General features: G+C 37.7%; 1 protein-coding gene across 9 annotated transcripts in view; it reads left to right on the forward strand.

Annotated features, from left to right (window-relative positions):
- Nucleotides 1–14,198, forward strand: part of TRPS1 (transcriptional repressor GATA binding 1) — a 279,304-nt gene that overhangs the window by 36,338 nt on the left and 228,768 nt on the right. Inside the window, exon 2 of one of the 9 annotated variants that reach the window (XM_025001679.2) lies at nt 14,093–14,163. The exons of the other annotated variants lie outside the window; for them this stretch is intronic. The gene's annotated coding sequence lies outside the window, so the exon portion shown is untranslated. The remainder of the gene's footprint in view (nt 1–14,092; nt 14,164–14,198) is intronic. 9 annotated transcript variants of the gene reach the window in all.

A 14,198-nucleotide genomic window follows, 5' to 3' on the forward strand; every position in this document is an offset into this window, starting at 1 on the left:
CCTCCCTGTCCATCACCAGCTCCTGGAGTTCACTGAGACTCACGTCCATCGAATCAGTGATGCCATCCAGCCATCTCATCCTCTGTCGTCCCCTTCTCCTCTTGCCCCCAATCCCTCCCAGCATGAGAGTCTTTTCCAATGAGTCAACTCTTCGCATGAGGTGGCCAAAGTACTGAAGTTTCAGCTTTAGCATCATTCCTTCCAAAGAAATCCCAGGGCTGATCTCCTTCAGAAAGACTGATTGGATCTCCTTGCAGTCCAAGGGACTCTCAAGAGTCTTCTCCAACACCACAGTTCAAAAGCATCAATTCTGCCGCACTCAGCCTTCTTCACAGTCCAACTCTCACATCCATACATGACCACAGGAAAAACCATAGCCTTGACTAGATGAACCTTTGTTGGCAAAGTAACGTCTCTGCTTTTGAATGTGCTATCTAGGTTGGTCATAACTTTCCTTCCAAGGAGTAAGCGTCTTTTAATTTCATGGCTGCAATCACCATCTGCAGTGATTTTGGAGCCCAGAAAAATAAAGTCTGACACTGTTTCCACTGTTTCCCCATCTGTTTCCCATGAAGTGGTGGGACTGGATGCCGTGATCTTCGTTTTCTGAATGTTGAGCTTTAAGCCAACTTTTTCACTTTCCTCTTTCACTTTCATCAAGAGGCTTTTGAGTTCCTCTTCACTTTCTGCCATGAGGGTGGTGTCATCTGCATATCTGAGGTTATTGATATTTCTCCCAGCAATCTTGATTCCAGCTTGTGTTTCTTCCAGTCCAGCGTTTCTCATGATATACTCTGCATAGAAGTTAAATAAACAGGGTGACAATATACAGCCTCGACGTCCTCCTTTTCCTATTTGGAACCAGTCTGTTGTTCCATGTCCAGTTCTAACTGTTGCTTCCTGACCTGCATACAGATTTCTCAAGAGGCAGATCAGGTGGTCTGGTATTCCCATCTCTTTCAGAATTTTCCACAGTTTATTGTGATCCACACAGTCAAAGGCTTTGGCATAGTCAATAAAGCAGAAATAGATGTGTTTTGGAACTCTCTTGCTTTTTCCATGATCCATTGAATGTTGGCAATTTGATCTCTGGTTCCTCTGCCTTTTCTAAAACCAGCTTGAACATCAGGAAGTTCACGGTTCACATATTGCTGAAGCCTGGCTTGGAGAATTTTGAGCATTACCTTACTAGCGTGTGAGATGAGTGCAATTGTGCTGTAGTTTGAGCATTCTTTGGCATTGCCTTTCTTTGGGATTGGAATGAAAACTGACCTTTTCCAGCCCTGTGGCCACTGCTGAGTTTTCCAAATTTGCTGGCATATTGAGTGCAGCACTTTCACAGCATCATCTTTCAGGATTTGGAACAGCTCAACTGGAATTCTATCACCTCCACTAGCTTTGTTCGTAGAATATATGTGATGTTAATTTATTCTTGAGTATAAGCATTAGTCATCATAGCATATGGTCATTTTTGTCTTGGTTGCACAAAAAAATAAGGTTCAGTGCCAGATGGACATTGATGCCTGCACTTACACTTGACCGTGGATGCTGGGAAAAACATTCAGGTAACAGCTTATTTGGGTAAACATTTGGAGTTTTCTCATGAGAGTTAAGGATGCACAAGGGGATAAGTTATAGGACATTTTGACAAGACTAACTTTATTCTAAGTTACTGAAACAGACTAAAATGGTTCTCTTTCAAGCAGTATTCCTGGTCATCAATAAGTATTCTTGAGTAATGGTATCTTTTAACTGGTTAGTATTATCAGAGTATTTCATATATTTTTTTCAGCATTCCTACTGTGGACTACGGGCCTTACATTCCAGAGTTCACCTACTCTTTTAGCTCGTTTGGACCATATTCATGATACTTTGTGAAGGAGAATTCCATTTTTATTTTCATAAACCAGGGCAGGATATTTGGGAACCTACAACCTGTTTTGTTTTGTTTTGTTTTTCCCTCCAGAATATGGCAGCCGACTTAGCAGGCTACAGTTTTCTTAGAGAATTCTATCATGACTCACTTTTAATGTAATTTATTCTATTTCAACCTTAAAACAGGGCATTCTTAATATTTTAACAAGATTAAAAGAGCTGGATGTCACATGATATATTAACCTTTTCATGAAGTCATTTTGGTAATAGCATTTTATTTTCTGAATCAAACCTGATTTGTAGCCTAAATAACCAAGTCGTCATTTGCAGGTGTGAAGATAATCTTACTAGATCCCAGTATTGTTTGTTTAGGTGAACTCTGTAGTCATCTGATTTTGAAATAACTGGGTAAAACTGTCACTGTGAAATGTCACGTCACCAAAAGTTCAAAAGAAATGTGTGCTGTGTGCTCAGTTGCTCAGCTGTGTCTGACTCTTTGCAACCTGGTGGACTGTGGACTGCTAGCTCCTCTGTCCATGGGCTTTCCCAGGCAAGAATACTACAGCGAGTTGCCATTTCCTTCTCCAGGGGATCTTCCTGACCCAGGGATCATCTCTTGTGTCTTCTGCATTACGGGCAGATTCTTAACCATGAGCCACCTGGGCAGCCTCAAAAGAATCATGGAAGCAGTTAATTTTAAATAAAACAACTAGGGCCACTGTTCTCTAGGCATTGCGCTGCTCCTTTCACAGTTTGTCCCATCTATACCCCCAGTTGTTTCCTGAAGGCAACAGGTAAATGTCTAGAACATTTGTGCTTTGATGTCCAGGAAGCGTAAGAAGTGGGGCCAGCCACCTAGTTCTTATTCTGCTTAAACTCAAGGTTCTTAAGCTCATTTAGGTGACTATAATCTTGGACTTTGTGGTTCTCTTGTAGAAATAGTGGTAAATTATCATGTCACACAAACCTGGAGTGATTTTCATCGGATAAAATGTGATTATATTATGTCTGTGTGTGCCTAAAAAACAAATAGTAAATGTCCCATGAAATACATTAACTCACACTACTTTTGAGTTTTTCTGTTAACATTTGTGTGCTGCTTGTTCATTTTTTTAGAAGCCACGTGATAATAGAAGCCAAAGTCTTAAGAAAATATTAACCGTGTGGAAGGTTTAAAACTGATAGAATTTTTACCTATTAACTTATCTTTTTGGTGCAAGATGAGAAACACCTATCATTCTTCAATGTGTGAGATGGAATACCTTATTACATATTAAGGAGAGCAATTACCTTAGGTCAGGGTAGAATCTGCCACACTTCATTTCAACAGAGCATTGTTCTGCCTTATAAAAATACTCAATTTTGATGTGTGGATTCCCTGAAAAAGCCACAGTATTGTTTGATTGACTGTTTTTCATTTCTTCCATCCAGTCTTCTCAGGTAAGCGGGTTACTTTAACCCCTTTTCAATTCCAGTTTTCCTATTTGTTAAAATAGGGCGAATAGATTCCTCACCGTTTCAGTGAGGGTTAAATGATAAAATTGTGTGAGCCAAGAAACGGATGGCTGGTGCATAATAGATGCTCAGCAAGTATTCGTACTCTTCCACCTTTACTCAGCCTGTCTCTGTGGTCTCATGCAGCTTCCATGTCCTATTGATACACTTAGTAACTGCAGATGTGTTTTTGTTTTGCCCCTTTCTGACCCTCCCCCCCATCCCCCCACCAGGGTCCAAAACAGAGATTGCTCTCCTGTTTGCTTATATGTTAGGTTCTGCTTTCTTTGGGCCGTCTGTTGCTTTTTGCTCCTGTTTTTGTCTCTGACCTCTATTTAATCCTTTTGCCCTTTCAAATCTCTTTTGTCCAGAAATCTTATTTTCTTCTCCCTTCATTTCTCTTTTCTTCTTTCTTCTGTTAATACCATCTTGCTACCAACTTGGCACATCCCGGCTCGGCCAGAGTGGCCAACAGCAGCATTCTACTCCGTTAGATGGCTTGGTCTGCCCTCAGAGAATGGCATCTGAAAGGATTCCTCTCACTGCATTAAGTATCCTGTGGTCCTGGCAGAGCAACTTCTGACTCTCTGAAAAATCACACACACACACACACACACACACACGTGCACGCACATACGCAATAACTTTTTATCTGGAGAATGCATAAATCAAAAGTCTGTTCTTCAGTGAGCTATTACAAAATAAAATACACCTGTATAATGATCTCTCATGTCAACCAAGAGACACTGCTGATGCCCTCCAGGTCCCTCCTGTTCTGTTCTCTTCCCTTCACCAGAAGTTCATCACTCTTCCTGACTGCTCACACTTTAGATTGATTTTGTGTGTTTTGAGACATTGCATGCATTAACGCCCAGCATTCATAATGCATTAAAAGTATGCATCTTTTTATGTCTGACTTCTCATGCTCAACATTCCCATTAGTGAAATTCATCCATGTTGTTGTATGCAGTTTATTTATTTTTATTGCAGTATAATATCTTATTGTATGACCATACATTCCACTGTAGTTGGAATTTTTGAACCAGTTCTTTTGATGTACACCTGAGCTGGTTCCAGTTTTGACAGTTCAGATAAATGTTGTCAGTTCAGATGTTGTGAGTATTCCTGTGAATGTGTGTGTGTGTGTGCACATGTGTGCATCCTCACATTTTTAAATTGAACTTCTGGTTTTATGTCATTCCAGATGCTTTAAGTTGCTAGGAGTCTGATCCAGATGTTTGAGACTTTACTGTATTCTTTTATGTTCCACCTTATTCCTTTAAAAGACAAACGTGTATCTATTTTTATACACTATGCTATTAATAGAGACTATTTTAGATTTTGGAATATTAGAGGATACGTGGTAAAAATTTGTGAATAAAATATATATGTATAAATGCATGTAGTTGTGGTAAATATTAGTATATTAATATATCATAAATACATTAAGTACCATATGATATTCACATATAGGACAAATAATCACACAGATATATGAACTTCTAAAATTCATTTTACTGATTACAGGCATTATTGCAGAATTATTACTATATAGAATGTACTTAATTTTTAATGACCCTTCCTTTAATTAAGTAATTCAGTCCACAAATATTTTCAGTATGTAAATTTATATAGACATATATATATATATATATATATATATATATAGAACTCAAGTCAACCCAACATAGTTGTGTGATTCACAGTTTCAAAAAATAAATAGTTCTTGCTTCTTAATACTTATGCGTTTATTGCTCTGTGACCATAGATCCAGAACTATGATATCTCATTCTTTGTTAAGGCTTAAATAATGTCAAAATTAGTACTTTGAGTCCCTGTGTGTCTTGATTTTGTTTGTTACTAGTTGTGTTAACAATGGGGCATCCCAGGTGGGCTCAATGATAAAGAATCTGCCTGCCAATACAGAAGACATGGGTTAAATGCCTGGATTGGGAAGATCACCTGGAGAAGGGAAAGGCAACCCACAGCAGTATTCTTGCCTGGGAAATTCCATGGACAGAGGAGCCTGGCAGGCTACAGTCCATGAAGTCTCAAAGAGTCCGACATGACTTAGTGGCTAGATGACAACTGTACATTAATAAGACGACTATAACATTATCCTAGCTTTTATCCTTGTGAGACTAATGTCCAGAAAGTCAGGCCTTCCTTGAAGAGATAGACACTAGGTGGAACTCTCTAAGTGTGCTAATTCCCATCTAGCCAATAAGAACTTTTGTGAGTGTCTATTCTCATTGGTAGGCTAGTCTCAGTGGGGAGGGCCATGTTAGTATCACTGAACTTTTAAAAAACTTGTATGTCCCTAATGTGCTACACTGTTTCCCTCGAATAGTCATTATCAGAGTGTGCTGATACAATAATAATTTCATTGTTAATAATGAGAGTGTGTCATAGCCTCTGCCAATCATTGATAATGCATAATATTTAAATATGTGAATTAATTTTTATCAATTTTTATTAACATAGTCACTGACTTGAAGGACATGAGTTTGAGCAAACTCTGGGAGATAGTGAAGGACAGGGAAGCCTGGTGTTTATGGGGTCTGAAAGGGTCAGACACGGCTTAGCAACTGGACAACAATGATACATGAATGGGTTTATTAATACTTTAATTGGCATTCAGTTCAGTTCAGTTCAGTCGCTCAGTCGTGGCTGACTCTGCGAGCCCATGAATCGCAGCACGCCAGGCCTCTCTGTCCATCACCAACTCCTGGAGTTCACTGAGACTCAGGTCTATCGAGTCAGTGATGCCATCCAGCCATCTCATCCTCTGTTGTCCCCTTCTCCTCTTGCCCCCAATCCCTCCCAGCATCAGAGTCTTTTCCAATGAGTCAACTCTTTGCATGAGGTGGCCAAAGTACTGGAGTTTCAGCTTTAGCATCATTCCTTTCAAAGAACACCCAGGGCTGATCTCCTTCAGAATGGACTGGTTGGATCTCCTTGCAGTCCAAGGGACTCTCAAGAGTCTTCTCCAACACCACAGTTCAAAAGCATATTTTCTGGTCTGGGGGACTTTATAGCCTCATGAATTGTGTGTGTGCTTAGTCACTCAGTTGTGTCTGACTCTTTGTGACCCCAAGAACTGTAGCCCCCCAGGCTCCTCTGTCCATGGGGATTCTCCAGGCAAGAATACTGGAGTGGGTAGCCATGCCCTCCTCCAGGGGATCTTCCCAACCCAGAGATCAAATCCAGGTCTTCCGCATTGCAGGCAGATTCTTTACCATCTGAGCCACCAGGGTAGCCCTTACTGAGGTAGCCTAAACCATAAACAAATAATTACATTGTGTTGTGGCAAGTACTTCAAATGGAGACATGCATACATTGCCACAGATGATAGTGGAAAAGACTCAACTTTTGCCCAAGAAAATTATGAAGACTTTTGTAAAGTGAATCCAGTTAGAGACTTTAATAATTTGGTAACTTTAGTAATGTGCTGGGTATTAGGAGGACAATCCAAAAGTTAGGATAACACTATAGTCCATGAGAATATTGAGAAGGTTGTATTTTTGCTTGCCACAAGGATAGAACCGATCCAGTACCTTAAGTGCATTTGATGATAATCTTTGTAAAATGTTATCAGGAAGTTTATATCAGTTTTATATCTGTGAATGCCTTGCTTAATTATGGTTCATAAAAATGTTAGGGGGTTTGTGAGAAATGCAATGGTAAACCAATTTTAGTTTTAGACTCCTTCAGACTTAACTCTTCTATGTCCTAAGCCTCTGACCTCAGCAAGTTGATCTAACTTTTCTAAATCTTAGTTACTTCGGCTGTAAAATGTGAACAATAATAGTATCTTACTTAAATAATTGTTGAAAATGAAAATTAAAGGAGATAATACATTCTTGGCATAGTGCCCAGCTCATGGTAACAACATAGGAAATATTTTGTATTAACTAAAAATTTAGGTTATGATATACATTAACATTCACAATTGTGAGCCTAAGAAGTCTAGTTCTGAATTTTGTTTTCTTTCAAAATTTGATTAGATTTTGAAGGAATTATTTGGAAAACACCTGAATCTGGAATTATATAAATATATATTTTTTTCCTTTACTCTTCTTATGACAGGTGTCCACAACAAGATTGACAGAGAAAAGAAATGACTAATTGGGGTGCGCGTGGTGGAAATCTTTTCCAAAGATGTATGTGTGTGTCCGTGTGTGTGGTTAGATAGATTCTTAAGTTTATGTTGAACTTGAATGTGAACATTGAATAGATTAGCTGTATAAAGTATTTAATGAGTGAGCCTGCTTCTGCCCTTATTAATTCTGCAGCCCCACTCATATGCATCACATCACCATTCTTTCTCGATTGGTGAATGGTGAAGGAGGTGCTCTGGGGTCTAAGAGTAACCTGAATACGTGCTGGTCCTCTCACACTTGGCCCTCACTGTGACCTCACTCCTATGCTGGCTTTGAGTTTAAAATTAACTTCAAATTAATTCCCTGTTTCACATTTACTTTGGCATCTACACAGCTATTTCTATTTTTAAATTTATTGTTAATCTTTTGTTTTCATCTTTGGGGGTAAGGGGAAAGCAGTAACAGTAGAACAAAATCCAAGAGCCCAAGAAGCTAGAGCCTTTGATTTGCAAGGGTGATGTAGGGAGTCTGCCCTCCATATAGATCATTTCTCTTCTACACACAGAAACACAAACCAGATTCTATTAAGCTTTATAGGAAAGGATGCAGTCACATACTTAGTCCTAAGACACATGTTTCTTGACAATGGTCCAGGCATTAGTTCTATCTTTTATTATGAGCAGAGATGAATCTGGAAGCAGAGACTGAGCTGGGAATGGGATTTGCATGTGGATTAGATCTATTCTGTCCAGTATTTTCAAGCAATTGAGAACCACTGATGCTACTGTAGAGTCCCTCAGTACATTTCTGGGTCATTCTCTAACCTTTGTCCACACACTTTAGCTCCCTAAACTCTTTGCCATATTTCTGTTCCTAATTTTAATCAGATAAATTTTAAGTTATTATGAAAGAATGAGGCAGATTTAGTATCCAAGGTGGTAGTGCCTTAAATTGATGAAATGTGGTAGGCAACATTTGAAAGAATCACTGAAAAATAAATCACATTAAAAAAAATTCTTCATGCAGTTATATTTGTGTAAACTGTTAAGCTCAGAGATAACACTCAGCTTATATCCATACATGCTTATGCATATATGATTTGGATATCAGAGATTGTAATGTGCATTGATGTTTATCTCATGCATTTTTTCCCCTTGGCCTTCCAGCATGACTGTGATCTCTACCATTACACATTCTGTTAAAATACTGAATCTAAATCTTTAATGATAATAGATCCTGATCTTTTAATGTTTATAACCAGGCTGGAAAAAAATACAAAACCCTTCAAAATGGTCTACTTCATATCAAAACATCTCAGTTTTCTTGCTGATTAATGAAGGGATACTTATTTTGTTTTAAAACATCACGTATTATTTTATGTAATATTTTAGAAATTTTACATATGTTAAGACAGGAAGACAATTACTGTACAGAGCAGCATCCGGCACTGTGCTCAGCAGAACATTAGTGTTGTTGGTATATGGCAGTAGGTGACTTAAAGCCAAATGCGATCGGGAAATTCCAATCCAAATAGAACAGACTCCCCCGCTGTATAATTCCCAGGACTTTTCAGAGCTGTAGTAGCTAATGTACACTGCATCTGTGAAGAGGCAGGTATAAAGTATACAGTTTCCACTAAACTTACTTTGAACAAAGAACTTCCTTACATTTCTTTTAAAAAAACTAGTATCATTGAAAGAACATAGAGAAAATTCTTGATTTTCTTCTTGTCAGCTGTACTTAAGAAGTTATCATAGTAAAATTCCAGGTAGAGCCTAGCTAAGTTTGGGGTGAGCATGGGAAGACTGTCCTGAAACAATGGTTTATTAAAAAAAAAAAAGTTTTACAAATTATGAAGGAATTCTGTGTGTACTTTTCTTTCCCTTCATACGTAGAGCTTTTGTCATCCTAAGAGTCAGAAAAAAGTGATTTAACCTATTCTACTATAATAAGTTGCCTTCCAGTTTTAAAACATTTTCTGTTTAAAACAGGACCAGTTTTCTTTGGAAAATTTCAATGTACTTAAAAAGAAAAAAAGACGAATGATTCCATCCTGTGTCTATAAAGTTTTTTGTTTTCATCAGAAGAGAAAATGATGCTGAGTTGCTTACATTAAGCATTTAGCAATAACTAGGGTATAATGGGCTTTCCTAGTAGTACTCAGCTGGTAAAGAATCTGCCTTCAATACAGGCGATCCTGATTCAATTCCTGGTTCAGGAAGAAGAGGACAGACTGGGAAGAGATACCACAGAGAAGGGATAGGATACCCATTCCAGTATTTTGGGGCTTCCCTGGTGGCTCAGACAGTAAAGAATCCACCTGCAGTGTGGGTAGACCTGGGTTCAATACCTGGGTTGGGAAGATCCCCTGGAGAAGGACATGGCAACCCACTCCAGCATTTTTGCCTGGAGAATTCCCGGTGGACAGGGGAGCCTGGCGGGGTACAGCCCATGGCATGGCAAAGAGTTGTACACAACTGAACGATTAAGCACAGCACACAGGGTGGTATATAAACCAGATATTACATCATTAGTGTGTTCTTTGGGCTTTTCTGGTGGTTCAGACTGTAAAGAATCTACCTGCAATGCAGGAGACTGTGTTCAATCCCTGGGTGAGGAAGATCCCCTTGGAGATTGGAATGGCTACTCACTCCAATATTCTTGTCTATAGAATTCCATGGACAGAGGGGCCTCAGTCCATGGTGTTGCAAAGTGTCAGACACGACTGAGCAACTAACACACACTGTGTTCTTCATTACACAGTGTGAAAGATATCCATCAGTACTGTTTATTAACTTAAATGAGCTTTTAAAAATACATACTAAACAAAGATCCCTGGCCTCTTGGAACTTACATACAGAGCAGCAGACACTCTTAACTTACTTTGAATTCTCTTTTATTGCCTGTATGCATTTGCTGATATCTCATGATATTTGTGCCTTACCTGGCAGATTACTTATTGAACTGTTAGTATCTAATGGGTGAGAGTTTTTAAGCTGCTTCCTTTGGTGCCTTAGGGATGAGCAAGTAGGGGTTTGCGAGCTACTTACCAGTAACTTGTTGTTGCTATGTTAATAATAATGTTGTAAGCAAGAACTGTTGAATATGATGGCAGAAATTTATGTTCCCCATCACTGGCTATTTATATATATATATATATATATACACACACATTTGTATATATGCATACATATTTATATATATATACACACATTGCTATGAGTTGTATATGACATTTGTTAAATTTCATATTATGAAAAATATTATATTTAACACAGAAAGTGAAGGTTAACACAGAACTACATATAATATAAATTAATATTTTAAAATATGTGTGTATATGCGTGTGTGTGTATGTGTGCGTGCTCAGTTGCTTAGTCATGTTCAACTCTTTTTGACCCCATGGACTGTAGCCCACCAGGCAAGAATGCTGGAATGGGTTGCCATTTCTCCTCCAGGGGATCTTCCTTACCCAGGGATTGAACCCATGTCACCTGCCTTGGCAAATTCTTTACCACCTGCAATGCAAGTGACCTGGGTCTGATCCCTGGGTTGGGAAGATCCCCTGGAGAAGGGAAAGGCTACCTACCCCATATTCTGGCCTGGAGAATTCCATGGACTGTATAGTCCTTGGGGTCACAAAGAGTCAGACAGGACTGAGCGACTTTTGCTTTCATATATATAAAGCCAGTATTAGCTCTCAATATCTTTCATGGCAATTGTTTTAATCTTGTATCTGGTTTTGTACTCTCAAAAAAAAAAATGAAGAAAATCACAATGAAGAGTAGCCCTGGCTCTCCTCAACTAAAGAAAACCCCGTGCATAGCAATGAAGACCCAGCACAGCCAAAAACAAATGAATTTTAAAAAATGAGCCAAAACTTTGCCTAATACACTTGGTTAAGCAGTTATGTGAAGATGGTGAGCATTCTTATTGAATTGTCATGGCATGCATCCGTTAGATTCACCATATTGTACATGCATGTTAATTTACCAAATGGATTTGTAGTGACTGACACAGATTTCTTATGGGAGGACTGAGACAGCTGTTCGCCAGTTACAGAGCTGGATTGAGGTAATTGAGACTTTCTTTTCAATTGAATAACAGATTGGAAAACAGACAAAGCAACATTGTATATTAAAAGTAAACTACCTTTAATATACAAAGATGTATTTTGGCAAACGCTAGGAAGAAAGTCAAAGGCATTCCTACAGAGCACAGCACTCGTTATTTTTGTTATCAGTAGAAATCCAATTTACATACAAATGAAATGTCAATTTCTCTCATAACCGTCTAGATAAAGAGATGCATGCATACTTTTCCATGAGCTGTTCTTTTTGAACTGAAGTGCTATGTTTGGGTCTTTGCCCTTGGACCAGTTGAAACAGTCTCAGTTTAACAAAGAAGAAAGGATAAAGTTGAGCCTGGCTCAGGCAAACATGCAAAGTCAGATTGGCCTGTTTGAATCAACAGTTGTCATTGTAGATGTTTTTTAATTTTTTTTTTTTCTTGGAGAGGAAAACAAAAGGAAGAATGACATATGTATGGGCAATGAATAGTAATGTTTCTTAATTTGTTTAGTGAAATTGTGATCTTATTCAAATCAGAGATTTTAATACATTTGCCTCTCACCTGTTATGAAGGGGAAAATAATGATCCTTTCTCTGATTTTCCATAATGTACACTTACTCTGTTTCAGTTTTCCCATTAATGAAGTAGGTGCATGCTTCATTTTTTCAGGTATATCCTACAGTTTCATTTAGACTTTTAAATGTCTAAAAATCTTTAAAGTCAAACTCCCCCCCCCATTTTCCTTTTTTGTAATTGTTTAATAGGAGTAAGTACTTACTGAAATTCTTTCTCTAAGATGTATATATATACATGGATACTCATTTTGGCAAATATGACATTATTACTTACTTAATCGACTATCTCCTTTTACCTAGACTAGTACATTTGAAATGAGATATTTAAAATATAGAGCACATAGCATGATGAAATAAAAGCCTAATAAAACGTATTTGGGCCAGCATCAGAACTCTTTGAAATCGGATATCTAAATAGTGTGCATTTTATCTCACTAAAGCTCCAGTTAGTTCTAGTGTCCAGATGACTATTAATGGGCTTTGTGCTCTGAAGCATATGCTAATAGAAGCGATCATTATGGATTAATTTGATGTGAATTAATAAGAGATTTATTTGATGGGAGTTGTTTGAAGGTGATGACATTTAAATCTCAAAAGGATTTAAGATGTCCAAAAATACCTTTAAAGATTCAGGAATAATCAATTCAGAGAGAGCAAATTAAATAGACATGGATAGCAAAGAACAGGATTTGACATTGGGTTTATGAAGTTTGAAGCAGTTTACAAAAAAAGTGACCTACCATTGAAGTAGAAACAGAAAACATTTAAACTCTAGCAATTCTTGGGTTTGCGACTGGATAAACAATGTCCTCTTGCGTTTTATAGTTCACTTAAGCGATCTGATTTTGATCTGTATATACGGAGTAGACAGGTCAAGTTTTTTCCCTCTAAACCAATGAGCAAACACATATGTTCTTTAAAAAGTGAACTTTATATGTTGTTCATATGGAAGCTATCTAGTTTGCCAAGAGCCCAAAAGTCGACCTTCCTTTTATTTTGCTATCATTTGCTTAATTCTTTAAATTCTTTGTGGGGGACTTTTGATCAAAAGAAGCAGTTTGCTTTTCTTTTTTTCTTCTTTCCTTTTTATTTTTTTCTTTAATAAAAGCTATAAGAAATGTGTAGTTAATAACTCAATACTCTTGGGCTGTTGATACAAACAAGCCTGGAAGGAACATATATTAAGGAGAAGACTATCATATCTTTTCTTTTTGTGTTAAGCTTTGGTTTTAAATCCTTGAGAGTTTTATGATCTGGAAAAACAAGAAGAAGATGTCATCTGGTATTATATATTATGATGATAAGAACTGCTTCTTAAAATTCAAATCATACTCAGCAGGATTAGAGATTGAGGTGAGATTACATCATCTTGCTTCTCTAATTTTCAGTTTTGTTCAGGTTTTGTATATATTATACACATATACTATATATACATATATATATAAACCAAATTTCATATCATTAGTGCGTGTTCATTACATAGTGTGAAGGATATTCATCAGTACTATTTTTTAACTTAAATGAACTTTTAAAAATACATACTTGGAAATTGACGCATGAAGCAGGGCACTCAAAATTGGTGCTCTGGGACAACTCAGAGAGATGGGGTGGGGAGGGAGGTGGGAGTGGAGTTCAGGATGGGGGGACACATGTGCACCCATGGCTGATTCCTGTTGACGTATGGCAAAAATCACAATAATTGTAATAAAAGTATTACAAAATTAAAAAAAATGGATACTTGGAACTTGGAGAGTGACACTCCAAAATTACTTTTAATTCCCTTTCATTGCCTGTATGCATTTGCTGATTTCTTATAATAATTGTGCCTTACTTGATAGGTAGGTACTCATTTTAGGTTTTTTTTGAGCAAGAGAAGTTCCATATAATATTTTCTTTACTTTTTGAAAAACATCCTTCCTCTCTTAAACTGATGACAAATATTAAAAGTGAAGTCCTCTTGCTTTCTGTGTTCAGCTCATAGGTGATGCTGGATGTACAGTTGTTGAATGAATGAATGGAAGTTGGAGGAAATGGAGAAGTGAATGGTAGGTGTCAGTGATATTGATGCCACGCTTAGTTG

The sequence above is a fragment of the Bos taurus genome, chromosome 14, assembly GCF_002263795.3.
Source record: "Bos taurus isolate L1 Dominette 01449 registration number 42190680 breed Hereford chromosome 14, ARS-UCD2.0, whole genome shotgun sequence".
Taxonomy (NCBI): Eukaryota; Metazoa; Chordata; class Mammalia; order Artiodactyla; family Bovidae; genus Bos; species Bos taurus.